Here is a 22310-nt window from a genome sequence, read left to right on the forward strand (position 1 = left end):
CAAGAATAGAAGATGGCAAGGCATGAATCTTTTCTTGTGACAAAAATTGCTGTGAGAATACAAAATAGCACAATATTAATCCATTCTCAAGAAAATGACAGTAATGAAAATGAGAAATGGCACTAGCTAAATACATTCTCATTACAGTGCTATGACTGCAATCTTGTAGCCCTAAAATGGCATGGTGACTGAAGGTATCTGTTACTTTAGCCACAGTTTTTAATGTCTTTGGTGTGCATCTCTTTGTCATTATGCCCCATTTCATTCCACACCCATGCACTCTTATGAAAAAAAAAATTCTGATCAGCTCAGGTAAGTAGATTTGACAACATAAAATGTGTTCATGGTCCCTCTACAGACATTCAGAGCTGATCCATAGGGCTCTGAAAATTTCATGTCCATGGATTCCTCAATTGTTTGGTGGCTATTGGACTGATCTGTAAATTCAGGACATCCCTTGAGCTGCACAGAAGTGATATAAAAATTCAGGAGAATAATACAAAAGCTATAAATGTGATGTCCAAATATTTCATTCTCCACATCGGAAATGGTTGCATTACCCAAATAAACTAACTCTGCGTTTTTCTGGATTCCAAATGGGCTGGGATACTCAATCACTTATACATATTTTTTTACAGTATCTGGAAAGGCTTTGCTAGTACAGACTCATCTCTAGTTTCTACAATTTACACTGGCTACATTGATCAAACTGAAATAAATTGTTGTAAGTCTGATTGTTTCTTACAGGAAAATAGTCTACAGAATTTTTCTTATTATATGTGGAAGGAGTACCTTCTCACTAATATAACAATTAGACAAGGTCATTTTGCTATGCATTAGACTTAGTATGAATTAAAGTCACTGAAGTACTAGGCACAGTACAAGTTTGCTCCATCACCGTCTGAGGCCTCTTGAGTCAACCCTTGTGATGGTGACAGGCCAGATGCCAGTACATGCCAGAGTCTTAGGACAATTCACTTGTGTCTGAATATTAAAGAAATGTTAAGTGTACTAACGTGTTAATTTAGTTCAAAGAAAATGTGAAGTAAATTGTCTTATCTGTAACTAAGGCTACGATTATGTCATGGAGGTCATGGAAGTCATGGAATTTGTGACTTTCAGAGACATCCGTGACATTTTCTGTTTTAGCCCAGGGGCTGCAGCTGGAGCTGTCAGCCAACAGGGTTTCCAGAGCTTTCAGCTGCTGCAGCTGTGGGGAAGATGTGCGGGGGGGGGGGGGGCGGGGAAGAAAGGACATAGCTTCCACCTGACAGCCCCTTGGCTCTGAGCCATGGTGGGAGGTGGGGGGATGCTGCGGCTCTTAGCAGCCTGGCCCAGAGCTCCCAGCTACTGCGGGCAGCCCCTGGAGCTGCCAGCCGCAGTGGGCAGTCCAAGAACTCTAGTTGCCACAGGCAGTGAGGGGCCCCCAGAGCTCCCAGCTGCAGCGGGCAACCCCCAGAGCTCCTCGCCACCAGCCCCAGAGCTCCGAGCCTCCACACCGCTCCCAGCCTCCATGGGTGGCGGGGGGACCCCGCAGCTCCCAGCCTCTTTGAGTGGCAGCAGCGTGGGTGCTGGACCCCCCAGTCCCCATTTTGTCACAATTATTTTTAGTAAAAGTCATGGACAGGTCATGGACTTCCATGAATTTTTGTTTATTGCCTGTGACCTGTCCATGACTTTTACTAAAAATAACCATAAGAAAATCTTAGTCTTATCTATAACTTGTTGATTGCTATCATGTTACTTTATGTATACCCTGTAATCAGATAACTGTAGATCAAAGAGTGTTTTAGTGCTAAATTGAGAAATTGTTTGATGTGTAAACTGCATGAAAACTAATGAAATGTTACTTGTATTGTTTTTACTTATCTATCCCTATTGTAATGTAATGGCAGGCAATTACATTATGTATATCACTGTAACTAAACTACTTGTGAATGCAAAGGAAGTGGAATGTAAACTTCAAAGCAATGGTCACTGTGATCAACAATGGAAATTCACAGACTCAGTCTGCAAAACCCACGGAATTTGTCTTCCATAAACAGGATCTATAAATACTGGTTTAAGAGAATCATCCTGCATCTCTGAACTTTTTGGACATTCACAGGGAAGCATTCCAGATGCAAGACAGAGTTGCTCAAAGTTTATTTTGGGTAACCCTGAGAGACTTATGGAAAACTAGCAGATTGCTATATCTCTGCTATCAGTTTGGACTTACAAACTTTGACTCACCTGTTAATGTATTTTACCTGCTTTACCCTCTCAGTAACTCTCATTTCTTTTCTTAGCCAATAAACCTCTAGTTAGTTTACTAGAGAAATTGGCTGCCAGCATTGTCTTTAGTGTGAGATCGAGAGTATCCATTGATTTCAGATAAGTGACTGACCCTTTGGGTTTGGGAATAACAATCATAGAATCAAAGAAGATTAGGGTTAGAGGAGACCTTAGGAGGCCATCCAGTCCAATCCGTTGCTCAGAGCAGGAACATCACCAACTAAATCATCCCAGCCAAGGCTTTTTCAAGGATGGAGATTCCATCACCTGTAAGTAGGTAACCCATTCCAGTGCTTCACCACACTCCTAGTGAAATAGTTGTTCCTAACATCCAACCTAGACCTTCCCCATTGCAACTTGAGACCATTGCTCCTTGTTCTGTCATCTGCCACCACTGAGAACAGCCTAGCTCCATCCTCTTTGGAACCTTCCTTCAGGTAGTTGAAGGCTGCTATCAAATCCCCTCCTCACTCTTCTCTTCCGCAGACTAAATATGCCCAGTTCTCTCAGCCTCTTCTCATAAGTCATGTGCCCCAGCCCCCTAATCATTTTCATTGCCCTCTGTTGGACTCTCCCCAATTTGTTCACATCCTTTCTGTAGTGTGGGGTCCAAAATGCGATGTGATATTTGGTATAGTGACCAGTAGCATAAAGCCTAGTTTTTCTGGGTTGCAAGAGTGGCTGGAGAGCCCAAGGGGATTTTTGTGCCATGGTAAGACTGATATAGTGATCCAGGAATTCCTATTTGTTACTGGCTTGATGAAATCTAATTATAGAACATACCACCTGTTTGGGGTATCTACCCTGTTTTCTGACAATCTGACCTGAGTTTGGAACTCACAGTTGTGAGCCATTGCAGACAGCACGACAACCCCCACATGCAAGGAAAGAAGGGCTTAAGCCACAGAGTCTATTGCACAGATAGGAAGACAGCACCCCAAAGACAGAACGCACTTGCTTGAAGGGGTAGAGCATGGTATCCCCAAAGACACACTGCTCTACAGATTGGGGAACCAACAGCACCATGGAGCCTACTTCCCTGTTCACACCTTTTCCCAAGACCCACAAGGTTTCCTCAAAATTGTCAACTCTTGCAATTTTATAACTAGTCTCACAATATTGGCTGTTTTTATTGAAGCCCAAATTGCTGGAATGAAGACATTGAAAGAGACTCTCAGCTTTCATTAAAAAAAAAAAAAAAATTCTAGCCCTGATGCCGTTTCAGAGAACAGCTTGAAAACATTAAGTGAGTGTAACTACAAGCTGAGAAACCATAAGTGAAATAAGAACCCCAAATGTATTATTACTATTTTTAATCTAATGATTTTTAGGACCTAACTAAGCATGTGAGGTTGGCCATATGGCTCGCTGTTCCTGAAATCCTTCTGCTTGGGTGGCAGGAAGAACCCCAAAACGAGATGTGGTGGGCCTATCATTACTGGCCAAGGGCAGTGAAGCCCTACACTCAGCTTCATGCCATTTCTCTGTCTGTGTGAGTAACATGATTACTTTTGAACACCACCATTTTCAGGGACTGTTCCAAGCACCAATGGTCAGTATCTTACTTGTGTGAAAACTGGAAAAATGTCTGATTTGGAGGAAAACCAGACCTACAGACTGCCTCATGGTGCCTCATGAATCTCATTGTACGCTCTTCTGCTGCCTATATACATTAGAGGCAGCAGCTTAGCTTGCTCATGTAGAGATTTTCTATAGCCTATACTCTACCAGAAAGAAGAGAGCCTTACAGGGATGGTTTGTAAGGGGAGAAGCAGGTATGGTGGAGAAAGTAGAAGCAGTGGGGATGGAGAAGCAATAGTGATGCAGAGATGCAGTGATGGAGGAAGCATGGGTATGGGGGCCTGGAAGCGGGGTTCTCGAGTTGGGGCTAAGCAGCAGGGACATACAGAGATGGTGCAGTTGTGATGAGGGAAGCAGGAACCCAGAGGAAAGAGATGGGAGTGTTGTTGATGAGGGAAGCAGGGAACTAGAGGGGAGAATTGGATGTGTATGTGGAAGCTGGGGCCGGAAATGAGGGAATGGGGATTGGGAGTGAAAACAGGGATGCAGACTTGGGGAGGAACTCTTTATTATGAACCCTCTGTCAGCTCAATCTCCACAAATATTGACTCTGGAAGAAGGGCTCTGCGTGCAGGTGCACATGTGTGCACGCGACTGTGTTCTGGTGTGAACTTCTCGGGTCAGATGCTGAGGGGTGGGAGCCAGGGTTAACAAGAAACTGGAGACTAAACGGCAGAGAAGCTCTGAATGCAGGGCCTAGGGTATCCATCACCCCCCATGAGATTGCCCTCCTGATCTCCATTACCACTCCCCATGACACCTCCTGCTCATTGCAGGCAAATGGATCTTTATGACACCCCCCTACTGCTGCCTGCCCATATCACAGACAGCAGCTTTAAATGCTGCTCTCTTGCACTGGGTGTAAGGCTCATTCAACAGAAGCAAAGTGTGTAGCTCTCTAGTTATTTATTATTTGCATTACCATAGTACCTAGGTGCCCTAGTCATGGACCAGGGCCCCACTGGGCAAGGTGCTGTACAAACACAGAACAAAAAGACCTATGGTTCCCTTTCCACAGCCATTGAGTAGCTGTATCAGAGAGACCTGGATAGTTGAGGGGCAGGTAATCCAGGGCCTGATTTCCATCCTCCCTTTTCCACCTAGCAGAATTGAGTCCCACAGATCTTAAGGACAGCTCTGCCCCCAGAGAAAGGCCCCGGTGTTACAGGAAATCAAGTCTGTGTGAGAAACAATGCCAGATAATTGAGAGCTGGAGGTGACTAACAAGCCACCCCTGTGCATATTAATTGCAAGTTGTTGGAAGTAGCAACTCAGCACTTCACCTTCATGCTTGCACAAGAAGCCTCATCACTGACTTCTTGCTATGCAGCAATGTACATGGGCTCAGGAAACTAGCTCCCTTCTCTATGGCCTGTTCACTGAAGATAAACCAATGTAACAATGGGCTTCAGACCTCCTCTGCCTGGGCCCACTGAAAGAATGAAGTAAGGAAGGAGGGAGGCCTCAGTTTGGTCCATGACAAGTGAAGAAAGAGGTTTTAGGCTTTCTAGCCCATCCAAAGAGTAAACGCCAGGCTGAGGTGTTCTCTGTTTCACTGGTCCACCCAAACAGAGACAAAGCACCCATTGCTTACCTAAGCTGGAGTGATTGTTCTGTATTATGGGAAGGAGGTGGCACCTGGTCCATTCATTTCTTGAGGAGCACATTTTTTTCATGAAGCAGTCTGCTTCTTGAAGACTAAGTAAGGAGATCATTGTGATGTCATCACATGAACTTGAGCCAGGGACAGTAGGCACAGATATACTTGCCAGCTGGTTAATCCTGCCCTAGGTTGGAGTGATTTTTCCACTCATTCCACTGAGGATCTATTAGCTTCTTTTAGCAACTTGTAAAGCTTTCCTTTCACAAACAATTCACTGCTGTGTTCTCCCCTAGTTCCTGATGTTAGTCTTTAAATATTGATGTCATTGCTAAACACCTAGTACTTTTTTGGTGGACCAGAAACTCTTAATAGAAGTGCTTATTGACACATTACTTTGTCATAGCAGGAAACCAATGAACTACAGAGTAGGTCACTGGATTATGTTACTTCTGGCATTCACAGAAATGCCTGGGGGCTTTAAGGAATTGTGTACTGCAATTTCTGCACACTGCACAACTAAAAAGATAGATACCTTGGTTAACTGTAGGCAGCTGGACCACACAGATTATTGTATAATATTAAAAGAAAATTATTTTTATGCATATTTCCTTAATATTTATATAAGAACCAAACACTGGACTAGAATTTACAAAAACCTTTAAAAACTGTGAAAAATGATTATTTTCTTATTTCATGTACATGTGTATGGTCTACACTTTCATTATCCCATCTGATCAGAAGAGTTTGCTTGAAGAGAACAATATTATTGAATGTTGTACTAAAGAAGTGCCAGTTTAAAATGTTCCATCACAATGTACACCCACCAAATAAATAAATAAAAAACTTTTCAGCAAAATGGAATTTGTTGCAAAAAATCAAAAACAAAACAAAAAAGATTATTTTTGTTGAAAATTTTAGATTTTATTTCTTTCTTTGATGAGTCTCTCTCACTTTCCGATCCCGCCCCTAAAAAAATTAATCCAAAATGTCAATAAAAATAGTTTTAATCAAAAAGTTTTTAAAGAGGAAAAAAAATTCTCATTTCCTGATCATCTCTTTGAGGTCACAAGCAGCTCTTAAGCCTGTTTTCCTTCCCTTCCCATTCATCACCTAAATTGGTTCAGAAGACTGCATTTTCCAGAAGGTAACAAATGTAAAATTTGTGCCATTTCCTATTCTTATATTTGTCACAACTATGCATTAATGTGAAACTTTGATCTTCTATAATTCACAGAAATGCTCAGAAAATAGCAAGAGTCAATATACTATGATCTTTTTCTTATTCTGAGTGCTGGTTGGCTAACCAATCTAACCCTTCTTCTGCAAGTTTAGGGCAGCTGTAGGTATGACACAAAACAAAATATTGAAAAGCAGAAGCAATGCAGAATCCTCTCTTATTTCACATGACTTATGAGGCATATAATTCGGATACGTTCTCACAACAAAGAATTTAATGAGAATAAAGCCTGGCTCATTAATCTGCTAGTTTAAGAAAGACTGTAGTCAGAATATGAAATTTTAGAAACCTTAACTGATGTTCACTGCAATTTTAAATTAATCTCAGAGTCTTTCCCTCTCTTATATGCTTTATTCTACACCTAAGGCATCATTTCCTTGGGCTTTGAAATCTTAATAATGTTCCTAACTGAACCATTATCTTCAAAGTAGCACTATAGGTTTTCCACAAAAGAGAACTGTAACTCTGAAAGTATAAAGGAAAAGAAAAGAAGATCAAGAGGCTTGACTTAGGGTGTTTTAAGCACCACACCAGTTCAATGCTTCATGTTTCATATCCTTCAAATAAATTATCCACTTTTTCAAAGAAAACTTATTTCAATTGCAATTGAAATGTAATTTTTATATTCAACTGGCACTTCATATATCTGGCAAGACCATCAAATCCAGTTCAACTGAAATAAGAGACTATGGATGAATTTGGAATTTTTCCTCAAAGGTTCTTGAAGTACCAAGAATAAATATCCGTTTTTGCTTTTGCTTGTCTTCTCTCACCTACCGATCCTTTTATGCTGTGATTACCATCCTATCCCCAATGCACTCCCAAAAGAGGAATAAAGACAGAACAGGCCTTTAAACATAGAGTCTGAGAATTTCAAGACAGAGACAAAGGGGCGTGTTTTCTGAAAGAGAAGGAATTGTTGGATTCCACAAGCCACAGCTGAAGGAATCTGGTTGCAAAAGTCATAGAGGTGACTGCATGATTCAGATGAGAAGCCTGAGCTAGAGGCATAATGCCGAGGAGAGGAGACTTGGAATTCTGAAAAGACACTGACCAAAACCCAAATAACACTCAAGAGTTGTGAAGAAACTGAGGCAAGAGATAGCATACAAGTATTTTATTGTTTTGCCCAGATCTGTGTATCTCTTGTACTATCTATGAGTAAACCATGATTTGGTTTAAAAATCTCTCAGCATAGTCTGTCCATTTGTCAACTATCATATGTCCCTGAAGAGGTAAACTATATTCCAGAGTACACCTGAGGATTGGACTCTGGGAAAGGTATGCATAAGCTACTGTGGAGTCTTGAAGGGTTCAACACTGGTCTTGCAGCCTAGATCAGCCTGAGCACAGCATCCCACTTCTGAGAAGGGGTATCAGACAGACAGTCTATGCCCAGAGAAAGAGCCAAGTGGCCAAAGAAAGGGCGGGTATCTGGGGCCTACCCAGATCTAGGGGATTTTAAAAGCACACAGATCCAGAATATGAGTCCAAACACAAAAGCCTGGTAAGTGTCCAAAGGTGGAGGGAGGGGCAGGAGAGGAGATAGACCAGGTCTATGAAAATGCTCTACTAGTGGACACAGGTACATGAATTGGTCAAGGCATGACATGCTCCCAAATATCTCCAGTTCCTATACAATCACCTCAGTGCATTCAGGTCAATATACAAACCAGCACATAAATGAATGCTTCCCCCAGCAAGAGCTATCCAAAGAGATCATTCCTGATCCATAGATGCCTACCCCTCCTTTCTAGTATTAGACCCCCCCCACCCTTCCTTTTCTATACCCACAGCACTGTAGGCCTCATTCAACCTGAGTAATTAAACATGGGTGAAACCTCATTTCTTGGAAGACAGGATTAGAAAGGAAATAAATCAACAGGCTTAAAATAGAATGTTTGTGCTAAGATAAGTATATGGGTCAGTAAACTAAAAGACAAAATGTTGGAGCTAGTTAAGATGGGCGGGGGAAGCTGAGAAAACCATTTACTAAGAACAAAATAACAATGGACAAAAGAAGTCAGGAGCATAAAGATGACATAAAGAGTAAAGTTGAACATGGGCAACACATGGACAGACCATGCTGTACTGGAATTGGTTCCTGCAAAGTAACCAAGCCAATCCCAAAACATGTAATACAATGTATAATAAATGTAATATCATGTATAATGTATATAAAGGAAGGGAGCTTCTGTGTAACTTTGAATGTGTAGTATGTCCTGTACTCACCCCCTACACTTGAGCATAATCAACTCATGTGTAGTTTGTTTGTATGCCAAAAGAGAAACCTCAGTGACAAGTTAAGAGTTGAGCTGTGTTCTTGGAAACAGAGTAAATAAGCTCCTCGAGGCTACTGAGTGGATAGTCTCAGAAGCCACCCCAACATACTCTTGAGTGGATAGGGTCTCAAAGGCTAACCCCCCCAGGCACTATCATCACTGAACCACAGAGTGCTTCATCTTCAGCAAGAGGAAAGGCAGAGTTCTTCTGTAACTACTAGTGCCAATAATCCTTGTACCCAGCATAGGTTGTCTAAAAAGAATATGAAATGACTGCCATTTTGCTCATGATCAGGAATTGGAATTGGGACGTCCAGAGTTAAATCAAAAAGTTCAACAGCTTGAGCTAAACGATTAAGTTCCCTATCTCTTACCTGTAGCAGATTTATCTCCTGTGTGGATTAGGCACATAGGAAGATGTGGAACACACTGAAAAGTGGGTTAAAAATACAGAACAAAACTATAGGTTTTATGTTGGGAATACAGCCAATAACCAATTCCCCAACACCAGCACCCACTGCTCTGTAAGTGTGCCTTTATATTTCTGGCAGCATAAAGTGGCCTTAGTGAATGAGAATGCAGAGCTTGGTATTCATTAAATGTAGTTCCCTGTTTTGATTAAGAGTTTATTTAATTTTAAAAATTTCCAATGTGCAGTCTTAAAATATCACTCTGCAGCTGGCTTCATGTATAGGGACTTCAGGATGGCACTATTGTTTGCTGCTTCAGACATCTGTCCTGCTGTGATTCAATACCTGATGACATTGATTTGCTCTTGACTGGAGGCTAAGAATGCACAATATTCCACTGTACATTATCATTTTGTGGGTGATGGTGGGGAGTAGAGAGTCAAAAGTGTTATCTGGATCCTTTCAATATTGTATATTTTGATAGGCTGAGATTGATCAGCCTGTCTGCTGATAAAATAGTAGAAATGTCAGTACTAAAATAATCAAAAACATGAGTAAAATGCTACTAAGGTTACAATAGTTTAGAACCCAGTTATACTGAATAAATTACTCTAGCCAATTAAACACTGAATCTCATTCTTATGACAATGATTATAATGAGAAAGGGAAATTGTAGAACATGAATCTTTTCTTGTAACAAAGATTATAGCTAGGATTTAATAGGGTACAAAATTAAACCTATTCTCCTAATCTTGATATTGTCATCCGCTGTCCTTTTCAAATGCCATAAGAGAGGTGACTGCTTGGACACTATCAGTCACAAAAATAGAAAACGGATCTACACTTCCTTCAGCATAGTGAATCATCATGCAGAGATTGTACTGTAAGTGATAAAGGCTGCTACTTATGCAAATTAATTAACAGGCAAGGAAAAAAAGTCAGCCCTTTAATTTAGTAAAGCAAGGAAGGGAGTAGAGATGAAAAGTAGAGCTTGGCAAAACCGAGAGACTTGGCAAAATCCTTCCCTTTTATATTTAGATGAAAATAATTTATGTAATAGGATCAAAAGTTAGACGTTCCCTTTGCCTCAGCCTCCGAGTCCTAAGTAGTTTGTTTTTGCTCTTTAACAGTTGCTGTGTGCCACACTTTTCTCTGTTGCATCATTGCAAGGTGATACCTTAAACCTGACCACAGTCTTCACTATCCAAAGTTGAAAGTCCTGTTCTTTTGACATTTATATGTTCAGCAATTACTGCAGCAAGCAACACAAATCAATCTGCAAATTAAGGAAACAGTAGAATTTACTAAATGATGTCTAGTGACTAATCTCTGAATAATACACCATGGTATTATATCAGTCTGGAAAGCAAAACTTCAGCAAATCAAAGACATTAATTGGCATATCAAATCTCCTTTATGTTGCAGGCACAGGCTTTTAAATTGTGTAATATTGGGAAATGAGCATTATTATTAGCTAGGTTTCTCACGTTGGTTTTTTATCGTTTGGAGACCATTAAAACTGATGGGTTAAGTTTACCAAATACTCTGGTCCAGATTCACCACTGTTTTATTTCTGTTTTATGCCAGAGTAATGCCACTGAAATCTACAACACTGATGTAACAAAATGATAAATCAGACCCTTTAAGTCAATGATATGATAAATCATAAATACTCCCACTCTAGAGAGGAAGGATGATCCACTGTTAAGGTGCTAACCTGAGACTTGGGAGACACCAGGTCAATGCCCTGCTCTACCATACACTTCCCATGTGATCCTGTGTTTCTCTGGGCCTCCAGACCCAATATGTAAAATTGGGATAATAGTACCTCCATACCTCACTGGGAAGATTGTGAGGCATTCAGACATATGGCCCCTATTACCATTGTAAGCACTATAGATAGATAGAAGGCTACAGAAATTTTAAAATTGCAATTTGAAGATAAAATATAAATAACTTATATGTAAGATTATTCAACATAAGTGAAGAATAGACACTATACTTTTTTTAAATTATTTAAGAGCTGGACTCAGAAGCATTAGTTATCTCCATGAGTAACCTTTAAGCTTCTAAAGTGAAAAACATTATTATTGTCCTGTGCATCTAGTCCTAAAATCTGTGAATAATTCACTAGTGTGCCAAGGTCATAATGCCCCAGCACTTTTCCATCTCCATATCATAAATCACCATTTAATTTTCACTGCACAGACCCAACCTGCATAGATGCAAAACCTGAAATTATGAGTGAAAATAATTTATTTCTTAGGTGACAAGTGGGGAAAATATGGACACATTGTTACAGAAAGTGATTCATCCATGTGGTTGCATAACGATAAAGACATACATAAACATTTTAATGATGAGATGTCCTAAGAGTGCCTCTTTTTATGTTTACATGAGTATAAATAACTACTGGCTTTCAGCAATACATCATTTATGTATAAAAGAACAAGCATGTATTGTTAACTCACATATAACAGTCAGAAATGTCATATGTGAGTTACGATTGCATGATTGCAAAATGTCAAAATGCCAATGCAAAATGTGCCATTAGGTCTTTACATAAAGTGAACATAGAGAGTTATTCTTGTAACACTGCTTAGGAAAAAGAGAGAGAAATGCTAATGAGATGAGTAATCCCTCCCACGAGTGTCTGGTTTTTCACTCAGTCATGACATTATTTAAAATTACAAAATTAAAAACAAACAAAACACTTGAAATTAATTTGATATATACAGAGGGTCAAAACCTGAAGTTGTTAGGCAGAGCTGGCCTTGGTGGCAGGCAATCAGGGTGGTTCCCCAGAGTGCCAACTTCCAGAGGCACCATATCAACATCTGGTGGCAGGGGAGGGGGGACCATATCAAGGTTTGTTAGTTTGTTTGCTCGGCCATTTCGGGTGTGGCAAAAACGTTTTCCATCGAGTGACAGAACACCTATGGCTGGCCCTGTCATTGAGCAGTGAAGAAAAGTCTTGCATTCATGAGAAACGTTTTCACACAAAGTGAATGAGAACTTTCCATCTTAGCAGGACATTTTCAAAGGCACAAATAGCAGTTAGGTACCTAACACTCACTGACTGTTGGGCCCTCCCTGAGAACATGATATTGCTTAGAACACTGCTGACTGGGACTCATGACACAAAGTCAATGAAGAGGGATATTTTCAAAGGTACACGTGTCCGGAAGGTTGCTACTCCTTCTCTCTTTCACTTTCCCCTCCTTCTCCAGCATTTTCTCACATGAACTTGCTCCTCCTCAGTACTTCTTCATCCTGGTTTCTCCTGGATGTTAGCACACATTAAGTCTTTAGGCTTCTCTTCCTCAATGGACTGGTCACCTCTCAATTTTAGTGGACTAGAACTCCTGCTCAGATTTCATACTCACTAAATTGCATAAGGAAATGAGCAGCTACAGAGCAAGTCAGTGTCTGTGAGACCAGTGGAGGTGCCATTTTGCTGTGGTGGCACATTACTGCTGCTTTCCTCTGGTCCACTCCCAGAGGAAGGCAGCAGGCCAGGGGAAGGCAGCAATATGTCTCCAGCTTTTTTCCCCGCCCCTCAACATCTGTTGTTGAAAGGCAAGATATATTAACCACCTGGACCTCTGTATTCAAGAATTGAGTTCCCGGAGGCAGGGTATGAAAGCATTTTCTATCAAGAGTGACTGTCTATGCTGTGTGTGAGGAAAGAGAAGGTTTTGCTAGTCTGAGTGGGAAGAAACTGACCAGAGTGGAAAAAAGGCATTTGTTCAAGAACCCTGAGTATTTTGTAGTACACAGATTTGGGGCAGCTCTGAAGCTTTGGTGGGTCTGGACCTGTTTTAATTATAATACAACCTTAATGTTTGGAAATCCTATCCACTCCAAATTGCTGTCACATCACATATCAGTATGATATAGTAAGACACATTTAGCAAAATGGACAAGATGACTTAATTGGATTTTTCCATTTTTAACATGACTATCCATGGAGTAAAGGTCTTTGCTGTTTTTCAGATACTGGTGGGGAAATTATATATATATAAAAAAATACGGGACAGTAAAAAGAGAGTAGACGATAGAACTGTCTCAGCTTGGAAGAGGTATTTGGTGTTTTCTATCCAAAATTCTGATTTTTTTCATATAATTATTTAAAACCAAGGAATTAGGAGGAGATTCCTCTACCTCCACATGCTAGCTGCTGCATTATAGATTCAAACACTTTTCTCTACTTTCTCAGGGCCAATTCTGATTGTGTTGCTGTTATACCAATAAAATAAAAACCAGCAGGATCTTATTAAAGGGGAAGAGGCAAAATACCACATTTATTGTGAATACAGAAAGAATCATAGTAAGCAGTTAGTTATAGCTATAACATTCCATTCAATCTCATATTTATTCACACATTCATTCACACACACACACAGGTTCTGCAAGGTTGTTATCATAGTTACCAGCCTTAGAGTTGCTCAGGCCAAGCCACTGGCCAGGTGGCCTGGACATGAGGAGGGAGCAGGGCCTTGTCAGATGCACATCTGATGCTCCTGGAAGTTGATTTGCAGAATCAAACCCCAAAGTTCTCACTTTCTAGAGTCCATTTTTATAGGAATTTCTTCCTATGCCAGTCTGTGGGAATTGCTTCATCACTCTGTTGCTGAATCAATCAGCGGATAGCACATTCCTGATGGCTCCGTGCTGCCAGATGTTATCTTGTTCTTTGGTCCTCCCATTCTTAAGGCTGTTGGGTGGATTCCAGTCTGCCCTCTGGGGGTCCTCTGGTTATTTCCACTTGACGCCTTCTTCAGCCGATGGACACTGCATTCTTAGGCTGGTACCTCCCCGATCATTCAGTTATTATCCACACCAAGCATCCATCCACATACATCCTCTATCTCTATTTTAATCACAATAGATAACAAAGCGAGATGAATACAACAAAAGGGTGGGGAGTCTCTGGGTGCTGTTTCTATTGTTCCCCCACAGTTTGGGCTAAGTGGAAAGTGAATAGCAGTGTGCACGAAATTGCTGTGCTGTAATTCGTTTGTGTAGACTCTGCAGGCACAAACTTAAAGATCCTAAGTTCACACTAATGTAGTCCTATTTATATCTATGGCGCACCAGCTTGTCATGCACTAAGTGGCTGTGTGGATTCTGCTACTCTACAGTAAAGCATTCTGTCGTGAGCTTTGACATAGTGGCAAGCTGGTGCACTGTATATTTACACCCTAGCTTGCTGCACGCTAAGTCTCCAGGTAGGCATGCCCTAAGTGTGAGAATATTGTTTCTATCAGCCAGCTATGGGTATAAAAGGCAGATCTGAATATCATCATATTGACTTTATTTTCTTAACAATCTACCTCAACAGTATAAGCAAAAGAGCACTCAAATTACAGTCTTTAATCTCTCCATAATGTGTTAGCCTACTTTTATATTTTTATAGGAAAAAGTAATAATTCTGAAGAGAAAAAAGCAATTCAATTCAGAATAAATCTAACTGCCAACATCTCTTTATAAGAAATGGTAAATAACCATTAATTCTGATAAGAATGCTAACATTACAGTACAGTTGCTTAATCAAAAGTACGTGTTCCATTTACAATGCATTTTCATTATGGTGTTCTTGAAGTATGAACCAATTCTGCTGTTCTTATTCAGAGACCTTACTATGCACGTGGTCTTACTAGTTTCAATGGAACTATTTCTGGAGTAAGAGACTACTGTACGTTTTCATCTTGAATAAAGGGGGCAGAATTGGGCCCTATACTAGGAACATTTTATTTAACTCATGTCAGGGTTCCCTCTCCACTGTGAACTCTAGGGTACAGACATGGGGACACGCATGAGAGACCCCCTAAGCTTATTTCCACCAGCTTAGGTTAAAAACTCCCCAAGGCACAAATTCTCCCTTGTACCTTGGATTAGGTAACGCTGCCACCACCAAGTGATTTAGACAAACTCAGGGAAAGGACCACTTGGAGTTCCTACTGCCCCCTAATATCACCCCAAGCCCTCACACCCCCTTCCCTGGGGAGGCTTGAGAATAAACAAGATGAGCACAGGCCAACCTTGTGGTTTTTTTAGGACACTAAAAAAAACCCAATCAGATTCTAAAAGAAACATAACTTAATTATAAAGAAAAAAGGTAAAAGAAGCACCTCTGTAAAATTAGAATAGAAGATAATCCTACAGGGCAATCAGATTCAAAAACACAGAGGATTTCCATCTGGGCCAAACTTTAAAGTTACAAAAAAAAAACCAGGAATACACCTTCCTCTCAGCACGGAGAAAATCACAAGCCAAAACAAAAATAAGCTAACACATTCCCTTGCTAGTACTGACTAATTCTAATGGAGTTGGATTGCGTGCTTCCTTGATCTGTGTCCTGCAAGCACACAGAACAGACACACCAAAACCTCCCCCTCCCCCAGATTTGAAAGTATCTTGTCCCCTTATTGGTCCTTTTGGTCAGGTGCCAGCCAAGTTACCTGAGCTTCTTAACCCCTTACAGTCAAAAGGATTTTCTGCCTCTAGCCAGGAGGGATTTTATAGCACTGTATACAGGAAGGTTGTTATCCTTCCCTTTATATTTATGACAACTCATATGCTCAGTATGGAGAGGCTATAAAGTTATTTAAGAGTGCTGGATTTTATTACTGATATTCTGATGCAATAAATGATCACATGTAATACTGGTGACTTTTATGTATTACTTTATTTGACTTTTGCCAAATACAGATGACATTTATTCAATATTTGGACAATACTATCCTAAGGCATTCAGTACACACATAAATGAGATGACTTTGGTTTTCTGGCCAGCATTTTTTCCCTTGTGAAATGCCATCACAACGCAGATATACATAGATATATAAAATAAGCCTTTTGCTGGTATAAAATAGCTGTAAAGTTTGACTTGGACATTTAGAATCTGATCCAGCAAAGCACCTAAGCATGTGAATAGTCCTCTTGACTACTCATATACTTAAAAGTTAAGCATGGGCTTAAATGCTTTATTGGTTTGATACCATACAGTACAAGCAGTTTAGAGGAGGGGTGGGCAAACTTTCTGGCTCGAGGGCCACATCAGGGTTGCAAAACAGTATGGAGGGCCGGGTAGGGAAGGCTGTGCCTCCGCAAACAGCCTGGCCCCCACCTCCTATCCTCCCCCTCCCACTTCCCACCCCCTGACTGCCATCCTCAGAACCCCCGACCCATCCAACCCCCCCCCGCTCCTTGTCCCATGACCGCCCCCCCCAGGACCCTCGGCCCCTATCCAAACCCCCCCACCCCCCTGTCCCCTGACCCCTATCCACACCACCACCCCCTGACAGGCCCCCTGGAACCCCTGACCCATCCAATCTCCCCCCACTCCTTGTCCCCTGACTGCCCCCTCCTGGGACTCCCGTCCCTAACTGCCCCCCAGGACCCCACCACCTATCCAACCCCCCCTTCTCCCTGTCCCCCCTCCCAGGATCCCCAACCCTCCACCCCCATCCAACCTCCCGTGCTCCCTGTCTCCTGACTGCCTCCCCGAACCTCTGCTGCATCCAACTGTCCCCTGTCCCCTGACTGTCCCCCGGGACCTCCTGCCCCTTATCTACCCCCCGTCCCCCTGCCCCCTTACCATGCCTCTCAGAGCAGCAGGACAGGCTTATTGCAAAGCCTGGGAGGTGGGCGGGTGCAAGCCACGCTCCCTGCGTGGCAGCAACGGAGGGAGGACAGCGGGGAAGGGCCAGGGGCTAGTCTCCCTGGCTGGGAGCTCAGGGACTGGGCAGAACGGTCCCGCAGGCTGGATGTGGCCCACCTCTGGTTTAGAGGAATGCTTATCTTATATAAAATGAGTCCTCTCCAATTTTTCAACATCCGTTTTAAAATGAGGACACCAGAACTGGAAACAGTATTCTTGTATTCTTCTTATTTCAATGTTAGTTAACATAAAATTGATTGTAGAGGGGGTTTTAAGATGAAAATATTAAAGGATTTTTAAAGTAAATATACTTGTTTTAGAAACTCCATTTTTTGAAGTCTATCGAGTTTGGTATGTCATTTGGATGATGAATCACAGTCATTTATTTTGACATGGAGTTAATAACAAGCGCTTTCAAAGACATACTATAGAGTTAATAACATGAAAAGTTATTAAAATGGAAACTGTTATAATATTTTGATAATATTTACTGTGGTGTCATGTTTATATGCCTGACAAGATGATTTTGCCGATCACAGAAGCGTAACCATGACAGATTGAGACAATAAAATTATTGAGAGATTTTTTAAATTCAAAGCACTTCACAAACAGTGAATTAATGAATACCCACAATGACCTGGTCAGATAGGTAGTTAAGTATTAGTCCCATTTTGCAGGCTGAAAAAAACAAGGCAAAGAGGCTAAGGGCTAAAATCTGGTTGGCTCCGACATAGTGCACAGTTTCAGGGAAGGTATTAAGGAGTCTTATTCCCTCCTGGTGAGGCTGCTGAGGGGCGAATCAGAATTACAGCCACTGCACTGTGGGGCACTCAGGGCTGCTATTGAGGTATTCTCCAGGGCAGGCATGTCACAACAGACAGGGTGAGAGGGACATCCATCTCCACATGCAGCAGATCATATTAGTTGTACAGAGGGGAGTAAGCTGCAGCCTATAAAGTGGGTGTAGTAGCTTCTGCATTCCCCGCACACCAGAAGTTTGGGGAGGCATTCTACCTTTAAGGCAAAATGGCTCTGGCTCTCCTCTAGGATATTGTGGCACCATACAGAACCTCAGTTCATGGCTGTGACTGAAAAGCCACAATCTAGTGCTAAGGGAGTTGTCCAAACCAACAAACAGATTCAGGGACAGATCCAAGACTGGAATTAAGAATATAATCCTTGGTTTCCTATCCTGTGCTCAGGCAACTAATCCATTTTGTAAGGAGTACAAATGTTAATGCTTTTCACACTGTACATGTTCTGATCAAATAATCCTAATATCCCGAACAATGTCAGTTAGTCTCATCGATTTTTCCCATGAAAGGATCTGTTAGTGGTGAGCACACACACACACACAAATCAAATCTATACAACATTGCACATATACTAAATTCCATGTACTTTTTGTCAAAATCATTTATCATCTTGTTTTCCTGGAAATGTCTAACGAAACAGTGAGGTAGCTTATCTAAATGAAAGGGTAAGGGCCTGATCCTGTCAGCATTTACTCATATGAGCAACTCTACTTTTGTGAGTAGTGCCACTGCAATCACATTACTCACATACACGTTTGAATGACCTAAAGCTGTGGCAGCTATTCCCTTCAAGAAGGAGATTCCTGAAGTCATAACTAGGTTTGGGGGGGTCATACAAAGTTGGAAAACCAAGAAGAGAAAAAAAACTACATGCTTAATAGCACTTTGAAAATTTAAAGGCTGCCAAGATATTTTACAGCCAGCATCAATGAATACAGTTTATAGAAAAATGAATCTTTGTCTTTTTGGATTTAACAAATAATTATTATGATTTATAATTGCTGCAATAATTGGACTGATCCAGAAAATCAATGTTCAAAGGATATTTATAGCTATTAACAGCATCTTCATCATGTACCTTGAAAATCTTTATTAACCTTAAATATCTTTCACACTTTAATGTGAAATTCATGTTAAATGCATCTTAAGATCAAGGTGACTTTTACAACAAGTTTTGTCTAAGGCATGCATTACAATATACACATGGTCGTCAGTGCTTTGAGTGACAGACTGCATTCTAATCTTGCATTCCATTTGCAGAGGCAGTTTCACAATGGCTTTGACATTGATCATCTGCTCATTTGATCTGTTAACCTTATCAGACTGATTGTAAAGAAAAATGATTGAATACTTGCAATGGAGTATAGAAGAATCTGCCAGTATACATTTTACTTCTTTTTATCATAAGCATCTCTTTCAATCAGTTTTTTTAGACTGGAAAATCCAATTAAGTTAATATTTTTATGAATTTTGTTTAGGTGAGCAAGTTTCAACAGTGTGGAGCCCTAGAACTGATATGGCTATTTGCCAGGATGGGCAGGAATGGTCCCTAGCCTCTGTTTGCCAGAAGCTGGGATTGGGTGACAGGACATGGATCACTTGATGATAACCTGTCTGTTCATTCCCTTTGGGGCACCTGCCGTTGGCCACTGTCAGAGGACAGGATACTGGGCTTGATGGACCTTTGGTCTGACCCACTAATGGCCGTTCTTATGATTGGTGAAAGGAGAATGGATCATGAACCACCAAATTTAGGATATGGCATCAGTAACTAACATATATCATTGCAAACATGAAATCATCATATCACTGCATCTATCACAGTCAGTGTCTGTCAGCCTGTTAACTGTATAATAAATCTTATCCCTGTGGCCACATTTTATGGACAAAATCTATTTTCAAAACCCCAAAATAAAGTCACCATGTAAGAATCAGAATTAATTTCTGAGACAGAAATTGTTTGGATGTATATTCATGAAAGGCCTAGGTAAATGAGTTTGGTGGTCTCAGTTGAGTTCCCAGCAGATGTACGCCCATATTACAAAGCCCACCAGCACAAATAGAATGAATTTTCAGCCTTAGCTGAAAGGCCGAAGACTCAATGAGCCCTCCTCACCATATTATCTGAGCACCTCACTGTCACTGATAGATTTTATCTTCATAACACTCATGTGAAGTAGGGAAGTACTACCCCGTTTTACAGATGGAAAACTGATGCACACAGTAGATTAAATGGCTGTAGTCACAGAAGTGTTGAACACAGGTGTCCTTTGTCTAAGTCCAGTGCCTTATCCACTAGACCATCCTCCCTCCCTCTGTTGGTATCTCTAGGTCAGGCCTGAAGCACATTAGTGGGACAATTTGGGGAATCTCCAAATAAACTGTTTCCTTTCATTAATTTCTTTTTGCATGAATTGCTAATTTGCCCACTCCCTGTCCATCTGCTTATGGGGAGGAATACCAGGTATGCAATCTCTACTCCCTTTGCCTCCTCTATGTGCATGAGCCTGTGCAGGGGGTGTGTGTCTGACTCCCTTACTCCACTGCACAGGTATGTTAGAGCCAGATAGGGTCTGACATCTGTTGTGTAATGTACTACACTCCATGTACATCTTCCCCCGTGTGTTTCCCCAGCCCAATATTTATCTCCCTCCATATTTATTATTTAAATACAGGATAACATTTCCAGAAATCATATATTAAAATATTACCTTTAAAGATTTATAAATATCCATTAATAAATATGATCATAAATGACAGAATTATCTACTTACTACTGTGTTGTCCTCTGAAGAGAGTCTCACACCAAGAGATGTAACTTTAAAAAGGCCCTGTGACATGGTTTTGATAATCCTCTCTGATTACTTAGAAAAGAGGTTTAACATGTAATTAAATGGACATACTGTCTGTGTCAAGTTCCTTAGAGGCTTCATCCTAATTACCAGTAGCAACAAACAAATCATTCAAAAATATAATTAGAAATTACAGTAGTTACTAACCATAGCTTTTACAGTTAATTAAAAATATAATACACAGTGCACATAATTTCTAGTGAGAAATGATTAAATGCAACTAGAAGACTCCTTATGGAACTGCACAAAAGGCTAAAGATACTGGCTATGGGAAAGGCCATCCTAATGATTGCTACAGTATCTCTGTCTGCTTCTCAGTTGTACCCTATTCTCCTAAGAAAATGGAAAGGTGTATTTTGACAAAGAAGGAAAACATGTTTTATGATATGAAAATGGTATTTTATTCTTCCCTCCCTCCTGCATTACTTAAATTACCAGTAAATAAACAAAATATGAAGGGCAAGTGGGGGAACCAATGTACAAAGGCATAAAGATAGTCTCATGACTTCTTAAACCATGCAGTTATCCCATCCCCTAACTACAACTGTTCTATTTCAGTGCATATCATTACTTTCATGAGTAGCATTGATCAGAATTGCTCAGTGAAAAGAATGCTGTATTCAATCATATTTATGAAGAATTCATTCAAAAAGAACAAATTCCACTTTATGATCTTTTTCTGTAGCAAAATTCTATTTTTTAAATAGATTTAGAAATACTACTTTTGAGAGCCACTATATATAAAACCACATGGTGATTCTGCTTATTTATAATGACACCATTTACTTGGCATCATATACTTTCAGACAAATATGACTATTTCTGTGATCACTAATACTTAAACCATTTTTCACTGAATATTGCTTACTTATTATTTGTCAGTTGTCAGCCTGGAAAGAGACAACAGTTTGAAAACACTGACCTTTGAGGTTACAGGTAAAATCTTGGAAATAGCTATCCTGTAACAAATTAGAATCAAATACAACTAAGCTTGCTAATTTTTTTTTTTTAAATGCAACACTAAAAGCCCTGCAACCTGTTTCACTGCAGGTAAACTTGTTAGAACATGTGCAGGCTAACATAAGGCCTAGCCTTTATCTATCTAATCTGCGATGAATACAACAGGTCACCATCTGGCATTCATGTATATCCATAAGTAAAAGACATCTCTGTACTTCAATTATTTCAAACTTTAGCTGTAACTTACCATTTTGTTTCCGGATATAGAGGGTATCAGACTTAATTTCGTCTTGTCTTTCCAGGGTTCATGACAAATTAACTGTTTTTGTTCTGAATTTCAGATGCAGACAGTGAGACAGGGAGAGCTCCTCTGTTGCTAAGGAAACCTGATGCTGGGGGTTTAGTGACAACATCAGATGGTATTATACTGAAGAGACTCAGTATGAGAGACAAGGGAACCTGCTGATGAGAAATAAGAATTAATTCAAACTATTAATAATCAATTGTAGCATGCTCAAAAGTAGAAGAGGAATAGATACAGAATCCTTTATTTCCCCAAGATAATATTATTGTAAATAGTTACAAGAAACATATTTATGGTAGAGAAACCTATGTAAGTGAAACAATCTC

General features: G+C 40.5%; 1 protein-coding gene across 1 annotated transcript in view; it reads right to left on the minus strand.

Annotated features, from left to right (window-relative positions):
- The window catches only part of LOC125634897 (protein eyes shut homolog), a 411142-nt gene extending 389126 nt beyond the window's left edge, over positions 1-22016 (minus strand). Inside the window, exon 1 of the mRNA XM_075126511.1 lies at positions 21928-22016. The gene's annotated coding sequence lies outside the window, so the exon portion shown is untranslated. The remainder of the gene's footprint in view (positions 1-21927) is intronic.
- Positions 22017-22310: the final 294 nt, after the last annotated feature.

The sequence above is a fragment of the Caretta caretta genome, chromosome 3 (assembly GCF_965140235.1).
Source record: "Caretta caretta isolate rCarCar2 chromosome 3, rCarCar1.hap1, whole genome shotgun sequence".
Lineage (NCBI taxonomy): Eukaryota > Metazoa > Chordata > Testudines > Cheloniidae > Caretta > Caretta caretta.